The 19,702-nt window shown below is 28.9% G+C and overlaps 1 protein-coding gene across 1 annotated transcript in view; it reads right to left on the bottom strand.

Annotated features, from left to right (window-relative positions):
* Nucleotides 1–19,702, bottom strand: part of DIP-epsilon (Dpr-interacting protein epsilon) — a 791,100-nt gene that overhangs the window by 137,995 nt on the left and 633,403 nt on the right. The gene's annotated exons all lie outside the window — the stretch shown is intronic.

The raw sequence follows: 19,702 nt of genomic DNA, 5'->3' as shown, positions 1-19,702 counted from the left end.
GGATCTGTCCTTCGGGGTTCATAATATACTCACCAAGGCCTTTCTTCCCCAAGAGGAATTTTCCGTGCCCCAGACTTTCACCTCCATTTTGTTGCACAGTGTTATCTGATCTAATCTAAAAAAATGTGTTCAGCTAGGTGAAAGGTACCACCTACGGGGCTATATCAAAGAGTCAACCTATCTTTAAATTTTTTGGCGGAAAAGTTTTATAGCTGCAGGGAACTTCAAGAGTCAAATTGAGGGTAGTTTCATCAAAACAATGTAGACCCTCAAAAATGGACCCATGTTGACGAATTTTAGTGAAGAAATTTCGTGACCACTGAAAATTCCCGAAAATCGGGAGGTACAGTTATATGGGGGGATATACCAAAACATGGACCTATATTGACGATTATTTTTGAATAGACAAAATTGTAGCTAAAATTCTCAAAATACCGATCATTACAGCTAGTTCGGTTAAAAATTGCAGCTAAAATTCTCAAAATACCGAAAATCGGGAGATACCGTTATATGGGGGCTATACCAAAACATGGTCCTATGTTGACGATGTTTCGTTGGAGATGTTTTATGACCACTGAGAACTTCAAATGTCAAATTACAGATATTTCGGTTACAAATTGTGGCTAAAATTCTCAAAATACCGAAAATCGGGAGGTACCGTTATATGGGGGCTATACCAAAACATGGACCTATGTTGACGATGCTTGGTGGAGATATTTCATGACCACTGAGAACCTCAAATGGCAAATTACAGCTAGTTCGGTTAAAAATTGTAGCTAAAATTCTCAAAATACCGAAAATCGGGAGGTACCGTTATATGGGGGCTATACCAAAACATGGACCTATGTTGACGATGTTTTGTGGAGATGTTTCATGACCTCTGAGAACCTCAAATGTCAAATTGCAGATAGTTTGGTTAAAAATTGTGGCTAAAATTCTCAAAATACCGAAAATCGGGAGGTACCGTTATATGGGACTATACCAAAACATTGACCTATGCCCATATCCTTTGGGATATAAGTTTGTTGATCACTAGGAACCCTAAGTGCCAAATTATAGCTAATTCGGTCTGCAAATGTGGCGAAGAATGTCAAAATACCTTAAATCCGGAAGTACCGTTATATGGGGGCTATACCAAAAAGTGGACCGATATAGCCCATCTTCGAACTTGACCTGCCTATGGAAAAAAGACCCTCGGGTGCAAAATTTCAGCACTCTATATCAATTATTGCGGACGCTAGAGTGATTACAACAGACGGACAGACAGACGGACAGACAGACGGACAGACAGACAGACGGACAGACAGACGGACAGACGGACATGGCTAGATCGTCTTAGAATTTTATTAGTTCGATGTGTTACAAACAGAATGACAAACTTAATATACCCTCCATACTATGGTGGAGGGTATAAAAATAGGTAAAAACAAGTGAGAAAAGGCTATAGTCGGTACGGGGCCGACTATGTGATACCCTACACCACTACCTCTGTGAATAATCTTTTCACTCGAAAACATTTCTTTTATGGAGATACGAAAGTTTTCACCTATCTGGCCCTTAAAGCAAATGACTTAAGGCGAACTGAACCAAAATAATTAATATTTAATTTTATATTTGACTACTGTCGACATCACCAACATCAATAGGCTTCTATCTCTGTGAGAAAATTTCGTGATGATCCGATCAAAATTCCGACCTATAATGTGATTGCAGAAGAAGTGGAAAAAAAGAAATGCATTAACGACTATTGCGATATCTCTATTATTTGACTACCTACGCAAACCTACTTTGCATTATTTCAAAGATGGGATTTTCTACTTTCTTAGTCAGGCTTTGCTTTTAGAAGGTCCCCAACCAAAGGTGTGATATCCGTCATTATTATTAAAATCGCAAAAATGAGAAGTTGGGTTTTATTAGCGACTATTGCGATATCTTCGTTGTTAGACCACCTACGACAACCTACGTTACATTGTTGTAAGGGTGATATTTTATATATATTGACTTTTTCTACAAATAAAGTTTTTGCTCATTCCGACCCCTAAATATTATCCGACCATCATCAAAATCAATAGGCTTCTCCCTCTGTGAGACCCTCATTAACCCTCGAAATTTCGTGACGATCCGATCAAAATTGCGCCCAGTAGCGTGATTTCCAAAAAAAATGGAAAAATTGGATGTATTATCGAATATTGCGATATCTCCGCTATTTGGTCACCTACGCCGACCTAGTTTGCATCATTGTAAAGGTGGAATCTTCTACTTTCATAGTCAGGCTTTGCTTTTGGAAAGTCCCCAGCCAAAGCTGTGATAGTCGTCATTATAACTAAAATCGCAAACAAGAAAATTTGGGGTTTATTTGCGACTATTGTGATATCTTCGTTGTTTGATCACCTACAGGAACCTACTTTACATCGTTAGAAAGGTGATATTTTCTACTTCATTGTCAGGTTTTGCTTTTGGTATACCCCATATAGAAGTTGAGATATTAGCTTTGGAAAAAAACGTTGACTTTTTATCCAAATAAGTTTTTGCCCATTCCGACCCCTAACTATTATTCGACCCTCACCAAAATCAATAGGCTTCTTCCTCTTTGAGATCCCCATTAACTCTCAAAATTTCGTGACGATCCGATCAAAATTGCGGCCTGTAGCGTGATTTCCAAAAAAATGGGAAATTGGGACGAATTACCGACTATTGTGATATCTCCGCTATTTGGTCACCTACGCCGACCTAGTTTGCACCATTGTAAAGGTGGAATCTTCTACTTTCATAGTCAGGCTTTGCTTTTGGAAAGTCCCCAGCTAAAGCTGTGATAGTCGTCATTATAACTAAAATCGCAAACAAGAAAATTTGGGGTTTATTTGCGACTATTGTGATATCTTCGTTGTTTGATCACCTACAGGAACCTACTTTACATCGTTAGAAAGGTGATATTTTCTACTTTCATTGTCAGGTTTTGCTTTTGGTATACCCCATATAGAAGCTGAGATACTCGCTTTGGAAAAAAACGTTGTCTTTTTATCCACATAAGTTTTTTGCCCATTCCGACCCCTAAATATTATCCGACCATCACCAAAATCAATAGGCTTCTTCCCCTCTGGGACCCCCATCAACACCCAAAATTTCGTGACGATCCGATCAAAATTGCGACCTGTAGCGTGATTACAAGGTTTAGATGGACAGACGGACAGACGGACTGACGGACGGACACACATAGCCAGATCGACTCAGCTCGTCGAGACATTCATTTTGATATACATAAGTATGGGTCTACGACCATTATTTCGATGCGTTACAAACTTTTTGGCCAAAACCAACTTATAATACCCTCCCCACATAGTGGTGTAGGGTATAAACACTTTTTAAGTTAAACGGTTTTATGTTAAACATGCATTGCAATGTTTAAGATAAATGTACTAAAAACCAAAAAATAATAAAATAGATACAGTCGTGGAAATTATAAACATATGCAAAGACTAGACTAAAATAAAACCGTGGGGCACATCAATTGTCTACAAATTATCGACTTATTGTGCGATAGAAGAATCGTTTAATTCGTCGTTAGGCAGTTGGCCCGCAGACGGTGAGGAAATTTCTTACTATTTTCTTGCTCATGGAAATTCCAATAGTTATACACTCCATGTAAATAAAAGAGATGTTGCAACTACTTTATCGTTGGACATTCACACTCAGCCAGCAGTGTGAACAGAGCGAGGAATCGTTTCACTGCTCGTAGTTTGTCTTTAATCGACAAAGTACTACTCGCTCACCACTATGAAACCCTAAAACTCGCTTATAATCGAGCTTGCTAGCTTGTTTCCACATTCTAGCCCTACTTATCACACGCCCATCGTTGTCGGTTGAACAACTGCCTAATTATAGTGTAACATTACAAAACAAACAGTTTAATCAACGATTGTAGACAATTGACGTGCCCCACGGTTTTATTTTAGTCTAGTCTATGCATATGTTTATAATTCCCACGACTGCACTGTGGTCCCAGCCAGCGACAAAAATACAAAAATCGATGTCTATAAATTATGATTGTAACTATTCAAATCTATCGTAGACACATCAGATTTTAGTATTCCGGCTTACTTTTTACAATTTCTAACGGTACTAGCTAAAGCAGAGCCAAGGAAGTGGGCATTTCCATTTGAGGAAACTGAGACATTGAAATTTCCTTTAACTTAGTGACAAGTTACAAGTGATACCACAAAAAAGTAATGTGTAAAATTACTATAGTAAGAAATGGAAGTTAAAGTTAATGGTATTGTTATTGTTTTTAAATGATAACATCATAAAGTTGTATCTTCATTTTGTAGTAAAATTGATCTCTTTTGAAATGTATTATTGTAAGTGTTTTTTATTTAATATTGTGAAAAGAAATAGACTTTTAGTACCTTGGATCCTCGCGGATCCTCACGTTATTTTTATTTAAATGTTCGTGGAAGTGTCCAGAATTAGAAAAAAATTATCTCGTCTGCCGAAAGTTTCCGAGGGTTTTTGGGTGTTTTCAAGCAATCGGTGTTGTTGTTTTGCATTTTGTTTCGATCTTATTTTATAAAAAAATTATGTTTTTAGGATGTGTGTCTTCACATTTGTATGTTTTTGAAATATGGTGTTCAAAGAACTTTGTCAATGTCAGCATGGGACGGACGGTATTCGAAGAAATTATAGCAAACCTTCAGGTGGATGTTGCGGATATGATTTCTATAAGTTGTTAGATCGTATACACTATCTCTGCAAAGACACCATTATTTTTGAAAGATGCACGACACTTCAAGATTTATCTGCCGTTGAAAGTAACAACGCGGAAGTCCTGCCGTAGATTTAAGCTGCACACAGAAAACTAAACAACGTAGAATGGTTAAATTGGCAAGCGGGACCACATATGTGGTTTTGTTTACTGTTTATATATCCTGGTACATTTTAAGTCGATCTGGGAACTCTCCTAATCGAAATATCCTAAAGCTATTATTTATTGTAATAGATGCCAACCCATCCTCGCGACTAAAACATCTTAGTTTCCATATATTCCCTATTTGAGACCTATAGGACATTGTTTACATCTAATATAATCTGGTACGCCCTTGGTCCATATGTTAACGCACCTAGTAAGAATATTCTGTGCCCCATATTGTTGATATATAATTATAATTGTTCCACAAACATCCCAGACGGGACAGGGGAGACTTCTCCCATATTGTTGATACTTGTTACCAATTAACCCTTGTCAAGAATAAAATGCATAAAATGTCTTGATTTTTACAAACTTTTTTAGAGAAAATTTAGTCCAAGTACTTAAATATGTGAAATATCGGGAGATAGGTTAGTGATATAGGACTATACCAAAATATGAACACATATTGATGTATTTTGGCATGAATGTTTGATACAGATTATAAACTTGAAATGTTAAATTGCAACAAATTCAGTTGGAAAATATGACCAAAATCGTGATATTATAAAAACGGGAGGTACGTCTATATGGGGGATATACCAAAACCTAGACCTCTATCGACCATGGACTTACGCAAGATGTTAAATACTGCCAAAGAACGCAAACTGCCAAATTACACAGATTTCACTTTGAAAATATAGACAAAATCTTGAAATTAATAAAAAAAGTGGAAGTACTGTTATGGGGGGTCTATACCTAAAAGTGGACCAATCCTGCCGATTTTTGGGGAAAATTATCTTCTAGTCACTACGAGTTTATGATAAAATTTTCAGATCGATATCTTGATTAGAAATATTTTTGTCGCTCTCTCCCATACAAGCTAAACCACAGTCGACTGTATCTATTTTATTATTTTTTGGTTTTTAGTACACTTATCTTAAACATTGCAATGTATGTTTAACATAAAACCGTTTAACTTAAAAAGTTGTTTTACCTATTTTTATTTACTTGTTTTTTTTTTATTTTTTTAATATTAACAAAATATTTTTTTAATATTTTTAAAAATTTTTTTTTTTTTTCAAAATAGTCTGGCTTAATCCCATTGTTGTTGTTTTAATATTTTAAAACAACTATTTTATTAGTGGAAAAGATTTGGCATTGTTCGCCAAGGGGTAAGGCAGGGAATACTATAGTTTCGATCCACGACACTGGATCTCATCAGTTCCCTTGTTTCTTGTTTGTGGATATTCTCCACCGAAGTTATTTTTCAATAACTTCTTCAACAAGAAACTTTTTATACCCAAACATCAATCGTCAGCTCGAAGTATAAAGGTAAGCAAAGAAAAAAGTTCAAGTTCAAAAGTTCAATCTTTTCCACTAATAAAATAGTTGTTTTAAAATATTAAAACAACAACAATGGGATTAAGCCAGACTATTTTGAAAAAAACAAAATTGCAAACGCTATCCCAATTAAAAAAACGCCACAATGCACGATGGGGCCAATAGCAGGTTTTCGAGGCAAAAAGTCAATTTTTGAAGTGAACAATTTGAAAAAAAATAATAATGGATTTCGATTGCCAACACTCTGAATCACTAAAAATAAAAATATAAATCAATCTGGTAACATCACATAGCGACATACTGATCTGGCAATGGTGACATATTTTCTTATGCATCATTTTCCGACATTCATTATAAATAAGTAGTGAATGTATTTTAGGCGCCAAAAAGAACATTTCAACATTTTTATATTTTTTAAACATGGAAAGCTCTTCAATGGGTATGTAAAATAAGATAATGTTAACAAATAATAAAAATGTTATGTGTGGTAAATGTATTTTTGAGTTAAGATGTTATGTCTTTTTTGGAGTATTTTGCTTTGTTATTCATGTGTTCTCTGGAGTATAACTTTTGAGATCTAGGTAGATCTAGGATATTATATATATGTAGTGAAAGGTATTAATGTGTACTATCATTTTGTGAACAAATTAGCTGCGCCTATCTGCGCCTTTTCATAAAAATCTGATTTCAGATGTCGTAATACTTAAAAATATGGACATTTTTATGTTTTGGTTGGCGAATAATCGGAAACCTATTAATGTTACCAATTGGATTTCGGAAAAATTTAATAGACGTATATAATAATATATAATATATAATTTCAAAGATATCGCAAACTTTGGTTTTGTAGTGGAATCTTAGCCGATTTTTACTAAATTTGGAACCTTTTTTTATTAACTTATAACAAAGCACAGACAAAACCATGAAATTTGAACATATGTATATAGGGGAGCTATTTCTATATCTGAACCGAATTCAATATAACTTGACAAACTTATTTATAGTCCGAATTCCGTAACATTTTCCAAATTTTATTGTAATTTGATGGAATTTGCATGCTTGGTCAATCATTTTCCTGAAATCGGGCGAACATATATATGGGAGCTATATCCAATTCTGAACCGATTTCAATATGATTTGCCAAAAATGTTTCTAGACCAAAATCCGTCACACATTTCAAATTTCATCAAGATTGGACATACATAGCGGGATTGGTGCACCAAATACCTAAAATCGGGCGAAAATATATATGGGAGCAATATCAAAATCTGAACCGATTTCAATATAACTTGGCAAACTTATTTGTAGTCCTAATTCCGTGGTATTTTCCAAATCGCATAAAAATTGGGCAGAATTTGCGTGTTTGGTCCATCAATTGCTTGAAATCGGGCGAACATATATACGGCAGCTATATGTATATATGAACCGATATGAACCAAATTTGGCATATTAGTTTCTAAGCCCATTATAAACATCTGTACAAAATTTGGAATGTCTAGCTTGCCCCAGTGATTTGTTGCCTCGAAAACCTGTCATTGGCCCCATCGTGCAATGCTTCAAATTGAAGACACTGGCACGACGTGTGTTGTTTTTGCTGTTAAGCAGACCAACCAAATTTTGGTGTGTGCATTCGTCAAAATTCGACGACACATACAAGTGGAAGAGGTTTGAATTGTTTTCGCAGACACTTTCGTCGGAGTTGTATGAGGTTGCCAAGGAAAAACTTCTCATTGAACTTCTTTCTTTGCTTACCTTTATACTTCGAGCTGACGATTGATGTTTGGGTATAAAAAGTTTATTGTTGAAGAAGTTATTGAAAAATAACTTCGGTGGAGAATATCCACAAACAAGAAACACGGGAACTGATGAGATCCAGTGGCGTGGATCGAAACTATAGTATTCCCTGCCTTACCCCTTGGCGAACAATGCCAAATCTTTTCCACTAATAAAATAGTTGTTTTAAAATATTAAAACAACAACAATGGGATTAAGCCAGACTATTTTGAAAAAACAAAATTGCAAACGCTATCCCAATTAAAAAAACGCCACAGTGCTTCAAATTTTTAAAAATATTTTTCTTAATATTTATCTTGTTTTTAAAAAAATATGGTTTAATTATTTTAAGAAATTGTTTTATGGAGACTAAGCGACAAATTATTTTCTAGTTTTAAGTGCATTTATAAATAAAACACTGAAACTTATTTTTTTAATTATTTTTTATTTTTAACTTTTTAGTAACTACATTTTTTGATCACTGCGAAGTCCATAACCAATTTACAGTCAATTAGGGCCGAAAATGTAGATAAAAACTTTAAATTACCTGAAATGGCCCATGTCCACAACTTTTGGTGGGGAAGTTTCTGTACAATTGGGAACTCCAAATGCCAAGTTAATTCGGTCTAAAAATGAAGACAAAAACCTCAAAACAACTGAAATCGGGTGGCAACGCTATATGGGGGCTATAGAAAAAATGACCCATATTGGTTTTGGTTTCGTATCTATGTACATATTGTCATCCAAATCTGAAAAGTGTGCAAAGTTTCAGTTCGATTGGTCAACTGCAACTGTGTTAAAAATGAGTTACTTGATTTGAACTATACGGACCCCAAAGCAAGTTAAATAAAACAGTGTAAAAATCCAAGATTTTGAGAAAATATTCTTTAAAAAATCTACGAATTTGAGGGAATATGTGTTTAAAAATCCAAGATTTTGAGAAAATATTTTTTAAAAAATTCATGAGTATTGAAAAAAATATTTTTTAATTTTTTTGATATTGAAAAAATATTGTTTAAAAATCCATGACTACTGAAAAAACACTTTTTTAAAAATCAAATATTGAAAAAATATTGTTTAAAAAATCCACGTTTATTGAAAAAATATTGTTTAAAAAAACCTACGATTATTGAAAAAAAAATATTCTTTAGAAAGCCCATGTTTTTGTTGAAAAATTTTGCTTAAAAAATTCACATTGATTGAAAAATATCACGGTGCGGCTTAACTAACTTTAAATGAAAGGTGCTTACACCTAGGAAATTTTTGCGGATTCTGAAACTACAATGTTCATAGATGAGAAAAAACAAAAAAAAAATCGGAGGAGGGATTTTCAAATAAATGGCATTTTTAGGAATATTTTAGGTTTTTGCGATTTTGCTTAAACCGCAAGACCTATCGAAATGGGACTAGAGAAAATGAAATTTTAACTGCTACAAATTTTCTCCAGAATTGACATTTATGATTTTTTCTTAGGTTTTACAATTTTTGAGATTTCAAATTGGTACAATACACTGACTGTATCGCCTCCTTATGATACACTGTCGTGAAGGGTACACCTTAACTAACTTTAAATGAAAATCGCTTACACCTGGGAAGTTGTTGCAGATTCTGAAACAGCAATGTTTATAGATGAGAAAAATCCAAAAACAAGAAAAAATCGCTAGAGGGATTTTTAAATAAATCGCGGTAAAAATTCAGATTTTTAAAGTTTTGTTAGGTTTTCACGATCTGGCTTAAAAACGGCAGGTCCTATCGAAATGGGGCTAAAGAAAATTTTGTAGCTGTGAAAATTCTCTACAAGATTGTCCTTTATGATATTTTCTTAGGTTTTGCCGTGTTTGAGATGTAGAAGCTCAGGTCAAATTTTCAGGTTTTTTTTGTTAGGTTTTCACGATCTGGCTTGAAAACGGTAAGTCTTATCGAAATGGGACTAGAGAAAATTTTATAGCTTTAAAACGTCTCTATAAGATTGGTTTTCGTAAATTTTTCCTAGGTTGTACCATTTTGGAGATATATAAGTTTATGTTGGGAAATTGCATTCATGACCTTCATTTATAAGGAGACGATACGGTCAATGCATTGTACCAATTTGAAGTTTTATGTCTTAATAATGGTACAACATTCTCTTTAGTCAGATTCCGATAGGACTTGCGGTTTCCAAGCAAAATCGTGAAAACCTAAGAAAACCCTAAAAAAAGCGTTTGTCGTGAAGAAAATACATTTCTGTGGCCAAGTATCCGCGTAAATGTACAAAACACATTTGCATTTGAAAAACGACAAGTTCTAGGACAGAGAAGCCATTACATAGTCGATACGTCCAAAGATTTGCTTTACCACCAATTAAACCAGGTAACGTAATTTAGTGACTATGTGGGTTCGAGTCCTTGGCTTTCCTTTTTCATTTGCAAATAATTTCCGATCATCAAGCTTAACTCTAAACGAGAAAATTAATAAAATTTCATTAAAAATTATCTTCGCCCTAACAGGCAAATTTTCAAAAAACAAAAAAAAAAATATTTTTTAATTTTTTAAATTGTTTAAAAAATCTATGGTTACTGAAAAAATATTGTTTTAAAAAAACAATAATTATTGAAAAAAATTGTTTAAAAATGCTCAATTATTGAAAAAATATACTTAAAAAGTCCGCGTCTATTGAAAAATTTTGCTTAAAAAATTCACGTTTATTGAAAAATATTGTTTAAAAAATTCACGTTTATTGAAAGATTTTGTTTAAAAAATCCACGTTTATTGAAAAATATTGTTTAAAAATATCCACGTTTATTAAAAAATTTTGTTTAAAAAATCCACGTTTATTGAAAGATTTTGTTTAAAAAATATACGTTTATTGAAAAATATTGTTTAAAAATATCCACGTTTATTAAAAAATTTTGTTTAAAAATCCACGTTTTTTTGAAAAGATGTTGTTAAAAAATAAATAATAATAATAAATATTTTTAAACAAATTCACGTTAATGGAAAAAAATATTTAAAAAAATCCACGATTATGGAGAAATATTGTTAAAAAAATTTACGTTTATGGAAAAAATATTGTTAAAAACTCCACGTTTATTGAATAAAAAATATTTGAAAAATCCACGTTTATAGAATTAAACATTTTAAAAAATCCACGTTTATAGAATTAAACATTTTAAAAAATCCACGTTTATTGAATAAAAAATATTTAAAAAGCACGTTTATTGATTTTTTTGGTTTTTTGATTTTTCTCATCTATGAACATTGTAGTTTCAGAATCCGCAAACACTTCCCAGGTGTAAGCACCTTCCATTTAAAGTTGCCTCAAGAGTATCGTGAGTGTATAAAAACACGATTTTTAGGAAATATTAAAAAACACGACTTTGAGAAAATATTTTTTAAACTATAACTTTGAGAAAATATTAAAAAAACAAGATTTTGATAAAATATTTTTTCTAAAAAGCCGCGATTTTGAGAAAATGTTTTTTTAATCCAAGATTACTGGGAAACTTTTTTTTAAAAAATCCGCAATTATTTAAAACATTTTTTTAAATCCTAGATTTTGCGAAAATATTCTCTAAAAATCCAAGATTTTGAGGAAATATTTTTTTAAAACATCCAAGATTTTGAGAAAATGTTTTTTAAAAAATTCATAAATATTGAAAAAAAATAATTTTTTTTTAATTTTTGAAAAAACATTGTTTAAAAAATCCCTGGTTACTGAAAAAATATTTTTTTTTACAAATCAATAATTATTGAAAAAAATTGTTTAAAAAATTCTCAATTATTGAAAAATTATTCCTTAAAAAGTCCATGTTTATTGAAAAATTTTGCTTACAAAATCCACGTTTATTGAAAAATGTTGTTTACAAAATTTGCGTCTATTGAAAAATATTGATTAAAAAATTTACGTTTATTAAAAAAAATGTTTACAAATATACACGTTTATTAAAAATTTTGTTAAAAAATAAACAATAATAATAAATATTGTTAAACGATTTCACGTTAATTGAAAAAAATATTTAAAAAAATCCACGATTAGGGAAAAAATATTTAAACAAAAATCCACGATTATGGAAAAAAAATATTTAAAAAAATCCACTATTATGGAAAAAATATTTAAAAAAAAATCCACGATTATGGAAAAAAATATTTAAAAAAAATCCACTATTATAGAAAAAAAATTTTAAAAAAAATCCACGATTATGGAAAAAAATCCACTATTATGGAAAAAATATTTTAAAAAAATCCACTATTATGGAAAAAATATTTTAAAAAAATCCACGATTATGGAAAAAAATATTTAAAAAAATCCACGATTATTGAATAAAAATTATTTGAAAAAATTTACGAATAAAAATTATTTGAAAAATCCACGATTATTGAATAAAAATTATTTGAAAAATCCACGTTTATTGAATTAAATTTTTTTAAAAAATCCAAGTTTATTGAATTAAATTTTTTTAATAAATCCACGTTTGTTGAATTAAATTATTTTAAAAAATCCACGTTTATTGAATTAAATTTTTGTAATAAATCCACGTTTATTGAATTAATTTTTTTTAATAAATCCACGTTTATTGAATAAAAAATATTTGAATAATCCACGTTTATTGAATAAAAAATATTTGAATAATCCACGTTTATTGAATAAAAAATATTTGAATAATCCACGTTTATTGAATAAAAAATATTTGAAAAATCCACGTTAATGGATTTAATTTTTTTTAAATCCACGTTTATTGAATTATATTTTTTTTTTTAAATCTATGTTTGTTGAATTAACTTTTTTTTTAAATTCACGTTTATTGAATTAAATTTTTTTTAAAAAATCCACGTTTATTGAATAAAAAATATTTGAAAAATCCACGTTAATGGATTTAATTTTTTTTTAAATCCACGTTTATTGAATTATATTGTTTTAAAAAATCGACGTTTATTGAATTATATTTTTTTTAAAAAATCGACGTTTATTGAGTTGTATTTTTTTTTTAAAAATCGACGTTTATTGAATTATATATTTTTTTAAAAATCGACGTTTATTGAATTATATATTTTTTTTTAAAATCGACGTTTATTGAATTATATTTTTTTTAAAAATCGACGTTTATTGAGTTAATTTTTTTTAAATCCACGTTTATTGAAATAATTTTTTTTTTAAAAATCCACGTTCATTGAAAAAAAATATTTGAAAAATCCACGTTAATGGATTTAATTTTTTTTAAAGCACGTTAATGGATTTAATTTTTTTTAAATACACGTTAATGGACTTAATTTCTTTTTTAAAATCCACGTTAACTTATTTAATTTTTTTTAAAATCCACGTTAACTTATTTAATTTTTTTTAAAAAATCCACGTTTATTGAATTGAATTTTTTTAAAAAATCCACGTTTATTGAATTGATTTTTTTTAAAAAAATTCACGTTTATTGAATTAAATTTTTTTAAAAAATCCACGTTTATTGAATTGAATTTTTTTAAAAAATCCACGTTTATTGAATTGAATTTTTTTAAAAATTTCACGTTTATTGAATTAAATTTTTTTAAAAATCCACGTTATTGAATTAAATTTTTTTAAAAATTTCACGTTTATTGAATTAAATTTTTTTAACAAATCCACGTTTATTGAATTAAATTTTTTTAACAAATCCACGTTTATTGAATTAATTTTTTTTAAAAAATCCACGTTTATTGAATTAAATTTTTTTAACAAATCCACGTTTATTGAATTAATTTTTTTTAAAAAATCCACGTTTCTTGAATTAATTTTTTTTAAAAAATCCACGTTTATTGAATTAAATTTTTTTAAAAAATCCACCCTTATTGAATTAATTTTTTTTTAAATCCACGTTTATTGTATAAAAAATTTTTAAAAAAATCCACGTTTATTGAATAAATGATGTTTGAAAAATCCACGTTTATTGAATAAAATATGTTTAAAAATTTGACGCTTATTGAATAAACAAATTTAAAAAAATCCACGTTTACTGAGAAAATAATGTTTAAATAATTCACGTTTATTGAAAAAATACTCTTTAGAAATTTAAATTTTCAAAATTTTTTAAAAAGTTTTTGTTCTTCTTAAATTATATATTGTATATTATATTTTTAAATGATGTATTAAAAAATTAGTATTTATTATCGTGTGGGCTTCGACAAGAACGAATTTTCATTATTTGATAATTTAATATTTATATTAAATTTTTCATATTTATATTAATAAAATTATGCTAATATCAATATTCCTGACCATCAACTGGAATGGAATTTTCTATTATTGTGAACAAAATAATTACTTTGTTATTATATTTTAGGAAAAAATGTCAACAATTTATTATTTTTTCTCCAAAAATATATATTAGAAAATATTTAATTTTAAAATTGAATACTGCATTATGCAATGTAAGGAGGAGGAGGAGGACGGGGTAATATTGTGACAAAATGTTGATTATATGCATGTAAATATACATGTATGTATGTATGTATGTGTGTGGCTGTGCGAGTGAATAGTAAATTGCCGACCATTGCCAATATTATTATAAATGAATAATTTTAATATTAGCTAAATTTTTAATTTTGATGTTATGAAAATTTGTATAATTTTTTTTTTCATATGCAAAAAACACCCACATACATATACATACAGTTTATGGATATGTATTTTACATGCGTATGTGTGATTTTACTGATACATTCAAGTAGTAGTTGCCAACGAATTTCAAATTAAATTTAAATATTTTTTCTAGACAAATATTTTAACAGTTGTAATAACAAAAACACCAGCATAGACCATCAAATACACACACACATATATTAATGTATACATATGTACATACACATGTATATAATATTTGTATGCATTAAAATAATAATAATATTGCTACCGAAAAACTACTTGAATAACAAAATTTGTGGTGACATTTGAATAGCCAGGCAATCGGGGATCGGTATGGGAAGTTTGGTTCAATATTCCACACAAAAAAGGAATAATTAAATGATAACTACTGAACTAACAAATGGAGGTGGTAGTTCAAATCGAATCAATCCATTTGCCATTTTTAAAATCCAAATTTCCTAACCTCGTTTAAACACGCTTGTACTGTAATAACAACGTTTAACAAACCATTTACAACAAAGACCATGCATGTGTGACCATAATTCGATGGTCATACCACTCTAGCCGGACACCACAAAGTCATGCATCCCTACTTGCCCAGGGTAATACAATGAAATGCAGTTTTACAAATGCGTTTACACTGTCACCCACATTTTTTCTCTTTGGTTTGGAAAGATATAAGCACATTGTCCAGAGGCCAGGGTCCCGGGTGCTGTTTTTTGTGTTATTAATGTCATCAAAATAATTGAATTTAATAAATTACCTCATTATGCTGAATTTAGCAGAAATGTTATAAAAACAAAACTGGACTACAGAATAGAATAGAACAGAAGCTACTAACCATGGTCTAAAAGTTATGGCCAAATTAAAAATTATGTGAAAGTAAACAAGAAATATACAGACACACGCTCGCTGGAAGACCACTATGACAATGGCAATGAAAGTATTACACATGTACAGCGAATTCACCAGGCAGACATAAATATAATCACACACTTACATGCCAACCAAAAATGGGTTGACAAAAATTGCTCACAATACAAGTTTACCGCATCTAACGCTTCTCTCCCACACTCCCTCTTTAACACATAATTCTAGCTCTATGCAACAAAAGCGCATATAATACCCACTTTACACTTAACTAAGCCCACACACGCACGCCCACAGTTGCTCACAAAAAACTGGTCATTTTTCAAGCTTTTTCCGTTTCTATTTCCGCCACTTCCACAGAGATTCAACACCATCACAAAGGATCAAATATGAAATTACCAGGCGTAGACAAACTTTCCGCTTTTGGTTTGTTTGGCGACAAACATCCATAAAAATCACACACACATACACATGTTTTAAAGTACATTTACGTTGTCAGCATTAAAATATTCATGTCATTTCATGCCACACGATGAGTGCAACTGCAGCACGAGACTCCGTTAAAAGGAAACATTTAGAGATACACATATTAAACGGATTTTGGGATTTTTATTTTATTTTAAATTATTTTTTTTTCGAACGTTGATTCTTTAAAATTGCTAATCATTTGCTTCAATAAACGTGGATTGTTTAATATTTTTAAAAATTATTTTTCAATAAACGTGGATTGTTTAATATTTTTAAAAATTATTTTTTCAGTAAACGTGGATTTTTTAATATTTTTCAACAAACGTGGATTTTTTAATATTTATAAAATTATTTTTTCAATAAACGTGGATTTTTTAATATTTTTCAACAAACGTGGATTTTTTAATAATTATAAAATTATTTTTTCAATAAACGTGGATTTTTTAATATTTTTAAAAAATATTTTTTTAATAAAAGTGGATTTTTAGTATTATTAAAAATTATTTTTTCAATAAACGTGGATTTTTTAATATTTTTAATTTTTTTCAACAAGCGCAGATTTTTTAATATTTTTAATTTTTTTCAACAAGCGTGGATTTTTTAATATTTTAAAAGAAAGTTATTTTTTCAATATACTTGGATTTTTAATATTTGTAAAAATTTCTTTTTTAATAAACGTGGATTTTTCTTAATATTTTTCAATAAATTTAATTTTTAATATTTTAAAAATTATTTTTTTCAATAAACGTGGACTCTTTGAATATTTTTAAAAATTATCTTTTTCAATAAACGTGGACTCTTTTAATATTTTTAAAAAAAAAAAATATTTAAAAAAACGTGGATTTTTTAATATTTTTAAAAATCATTTTTTCAATAACTTGGTTTTTATTATTTTTTCTAAACACGTTTTTTTAATATTTTTAAAATTATTTTTTCCATAAACGTGGATTTTTTAATATTTTTAAAAATTATTTTTTCAACAAAAGTGGATTTTTTAATATTTAAAAAATGTCTTTTTAATAAACTTGGATTTTTGAATATTTTTAAAAATTATTTTTTCAATAAAGTTGGATTTTTATATTTTATATTTTTATATTTTTAAAAAAATTTTTAAAAAAAAATATTTTTTCAATTAACATGGATTTAAAATATTATTAAAAGTTATGTTTTCAATAAACGAAATTTTCTAACATTTTTTAAAATAAGCTTGTCAATAAATATGGATTTTTATTATTTAAAAAAAAATATTTTGTCAATAAAAGTGTATTTTTTTAATATTTTAAAAAATTATTTTATCAATAAACATGGACTTTTTTAATATTTTTAATTTTTTTCAACAATCATGGATTTTTTAATATTTCTAAAAATAATTTTTTCAATAAACTTGGATTTTTTAATATTATTAGAAATTATTTTTTCAATAAACGTGGATTTTTTAATATTTTTAAAAATTATTTTTTCGGCAAACGTATTTTTTTAATATTTAAAAAAAAAGTTATTTTTTCAATATACTTGGATTTTTAATATTTTTAAAAATTGTTTTTTTAATGATCGTGCACTTTTTTAATAAAAATGGATTTTATAATATTTTTAAAAATTATTTTGTCAATAAACGTGGATTTTTTAAAAATTTTGAAAATTATTTTTTCAATAAACGTTGATTTTTTAATATTTTAAAAAATAATTTTTTTAATAAGCTTGGATTGTTACAAGTTTTAAAAACAATTTTTTAATAAACGTGGATTTTTTTTAATATTCTTAAAAATAATTTTTTTAATTAAGGTGAATTTTTTAATATTTTATAAAATATTTTTTCAATTAACGTGAATTTCTTACTATTAATAAAAATTAATTTTTTTAATAAACGTGGATTTTTTAATATTCTTAAAAATTATTTTTTTTAATTAAGGTGAATTTTTTAATATTTTAAAAAATATTTTTTCTAATAACGTGAATTTCTTACTATTAATAAAAATTAATTTTTTTTTAATAAACGTGGATTTTTTAATATTTTTAAAAATTATGTTTTCAATAAACGTGGAATTTTAATATTTTTAAAAATTATTTTTCAATAAACTTGGATTTTTTTAATATATTTTATTTTTTAAATAAACGTGGATTTTTTAATATTTTCAATAAACGTGGATTTTTTTTTTTAAATTTTCAATAAACGTGGATTTTTTACTATTTTCAATAAACGAGGATTTTTTTTTAATTTTTCAAAAATGAGAATTTTTTTAAATACTGTTTAATTAAAGAGTTTTTTTATATTTAAAATAAATATTTTTTAATATTTTTAAAAATATTTTGTTTTTGTTTTAATAATTATTATTCTTTTTCAAATATTTTCGATAATTATTTTAAAGAAATTGTAGAAATTGTTTTTACAGTGTTTAATTTAACTTGCTTTGGTGTTCGTTTAGTTCAAATCTAGTAAATCATTTTCCACACGCCAATCCACCAATCGAACTAAAACTTTGCACACTATCAGATTTGGATGGCAATATATGAATATGAAACCAATGTGGGTCCATATTTTCCAATAGCCTCCATACAGCGGTACCACACGATTTAGTTCAAATCTAGTAACTCATTTTCCACACAGTTGCAGTTGACCAATAGAACTGAAACTTTGCACACTTTTCAGATTTGGATGACAATACATGAATTAGAAACCAAAACCAATATGGGTCCATTTTTTCCTATAGCCCCCATATAGGGGTACCACCCGATTTCAGGTGTTTTGAGGATTTTGTCTTCATTTTTAATCCGAATTGGCTGTAACTTGGCGTTCCCGATTGTACAGAAACTTCAACACCAAAAATTGTGGACATGGGTCAGATTTTGGTGTAGCCCCCATATAAGGGTAAAACTCGACTTCTGGCAATTTTAAGTTTTTATCTACATTTTCGGCCTAAATTTACTGTAATTTGGTTATAGACTTCTCAGTGGTCAACAAATTTATTTACTAATAAAAAGTTAAAAATAAAAAATAATTAAAACAAGTAAAAAGTCGTTAAGTTCGGCCGGGACGAACTTTTTATACCCTCCTCCATAAAATAGTCTTAATTAAAATGGAATAATTAGGGTCCTTTCACAATTTTAGGTGGAACAACTTTTCGACAATGGATAGACTCCTACTGCCTCCCACTATTGCTTAAATTACACTGTGAACACAAATGTTGGGGCAGAGATAATTCCTTTTGGAGATGAAAGCCCTTGGTGTGTGTATGTTAAAAACCCCGAAGGACAGATGCGCCGTGAGTCGAACTTCCGCGTTATGGCGTGATGAAGTTTTTGCAAGAGACCCTGTAAGCCATCATGAATTAGCATTATATCTTTGTTTGTTGTTTTTGTAGAGCGCTTAAGCAACAGTGAACAAAGATACAACGCTAATTCTCACGCCATAACGCGGAAGTTCGACTCACGGCGGATCTGTCCTTCGGGGTTCATAATATACTCACCAAGGCCTTTCTTCCCCAAGAGGAATTTTCCGTGCCCCAGACTTTCACCTCCATTTTGTTGCACAGTGTTATCTAATCTAATCTAAAAAAATGTGTTCAGCTAGGTGAAAGGTACCACCTACGGGGCTATATCAAAGAGTCAACTTATCTTTAAATTTTTAAGCGGAAAAGCTGCAGGGAACTTCAAGAGTCAAATTGAGGCTAGTTTCATCAAAACAATGTAGACCCTCAAAAATGGACCCATGTTGAAGAATTTTAGTGAAGAAATTTCGTGACCACTGAAAATTCCCGAAA

This window comes from Musca autumnalis, unplaced genomic scaffold (genome assembly GCF_047663935.1).
Source record: "Musca autumnalis isolate F117 unplaced genomic scaffold, ASM4766393v1 scaffold_2, whole genome shotgun sequence".
NCBI classification, from domain to species: domain Eukaryota; kingdom Metazoa; phylum Arthropoda; class Insecta; order Diptera; family Muscidae; genus Musca; species Musca autumnalis.
Note: the sequence above shows the minus strand (reverse complement) of the source record. Positions and strands in the feature narration are given on the sequence as shown.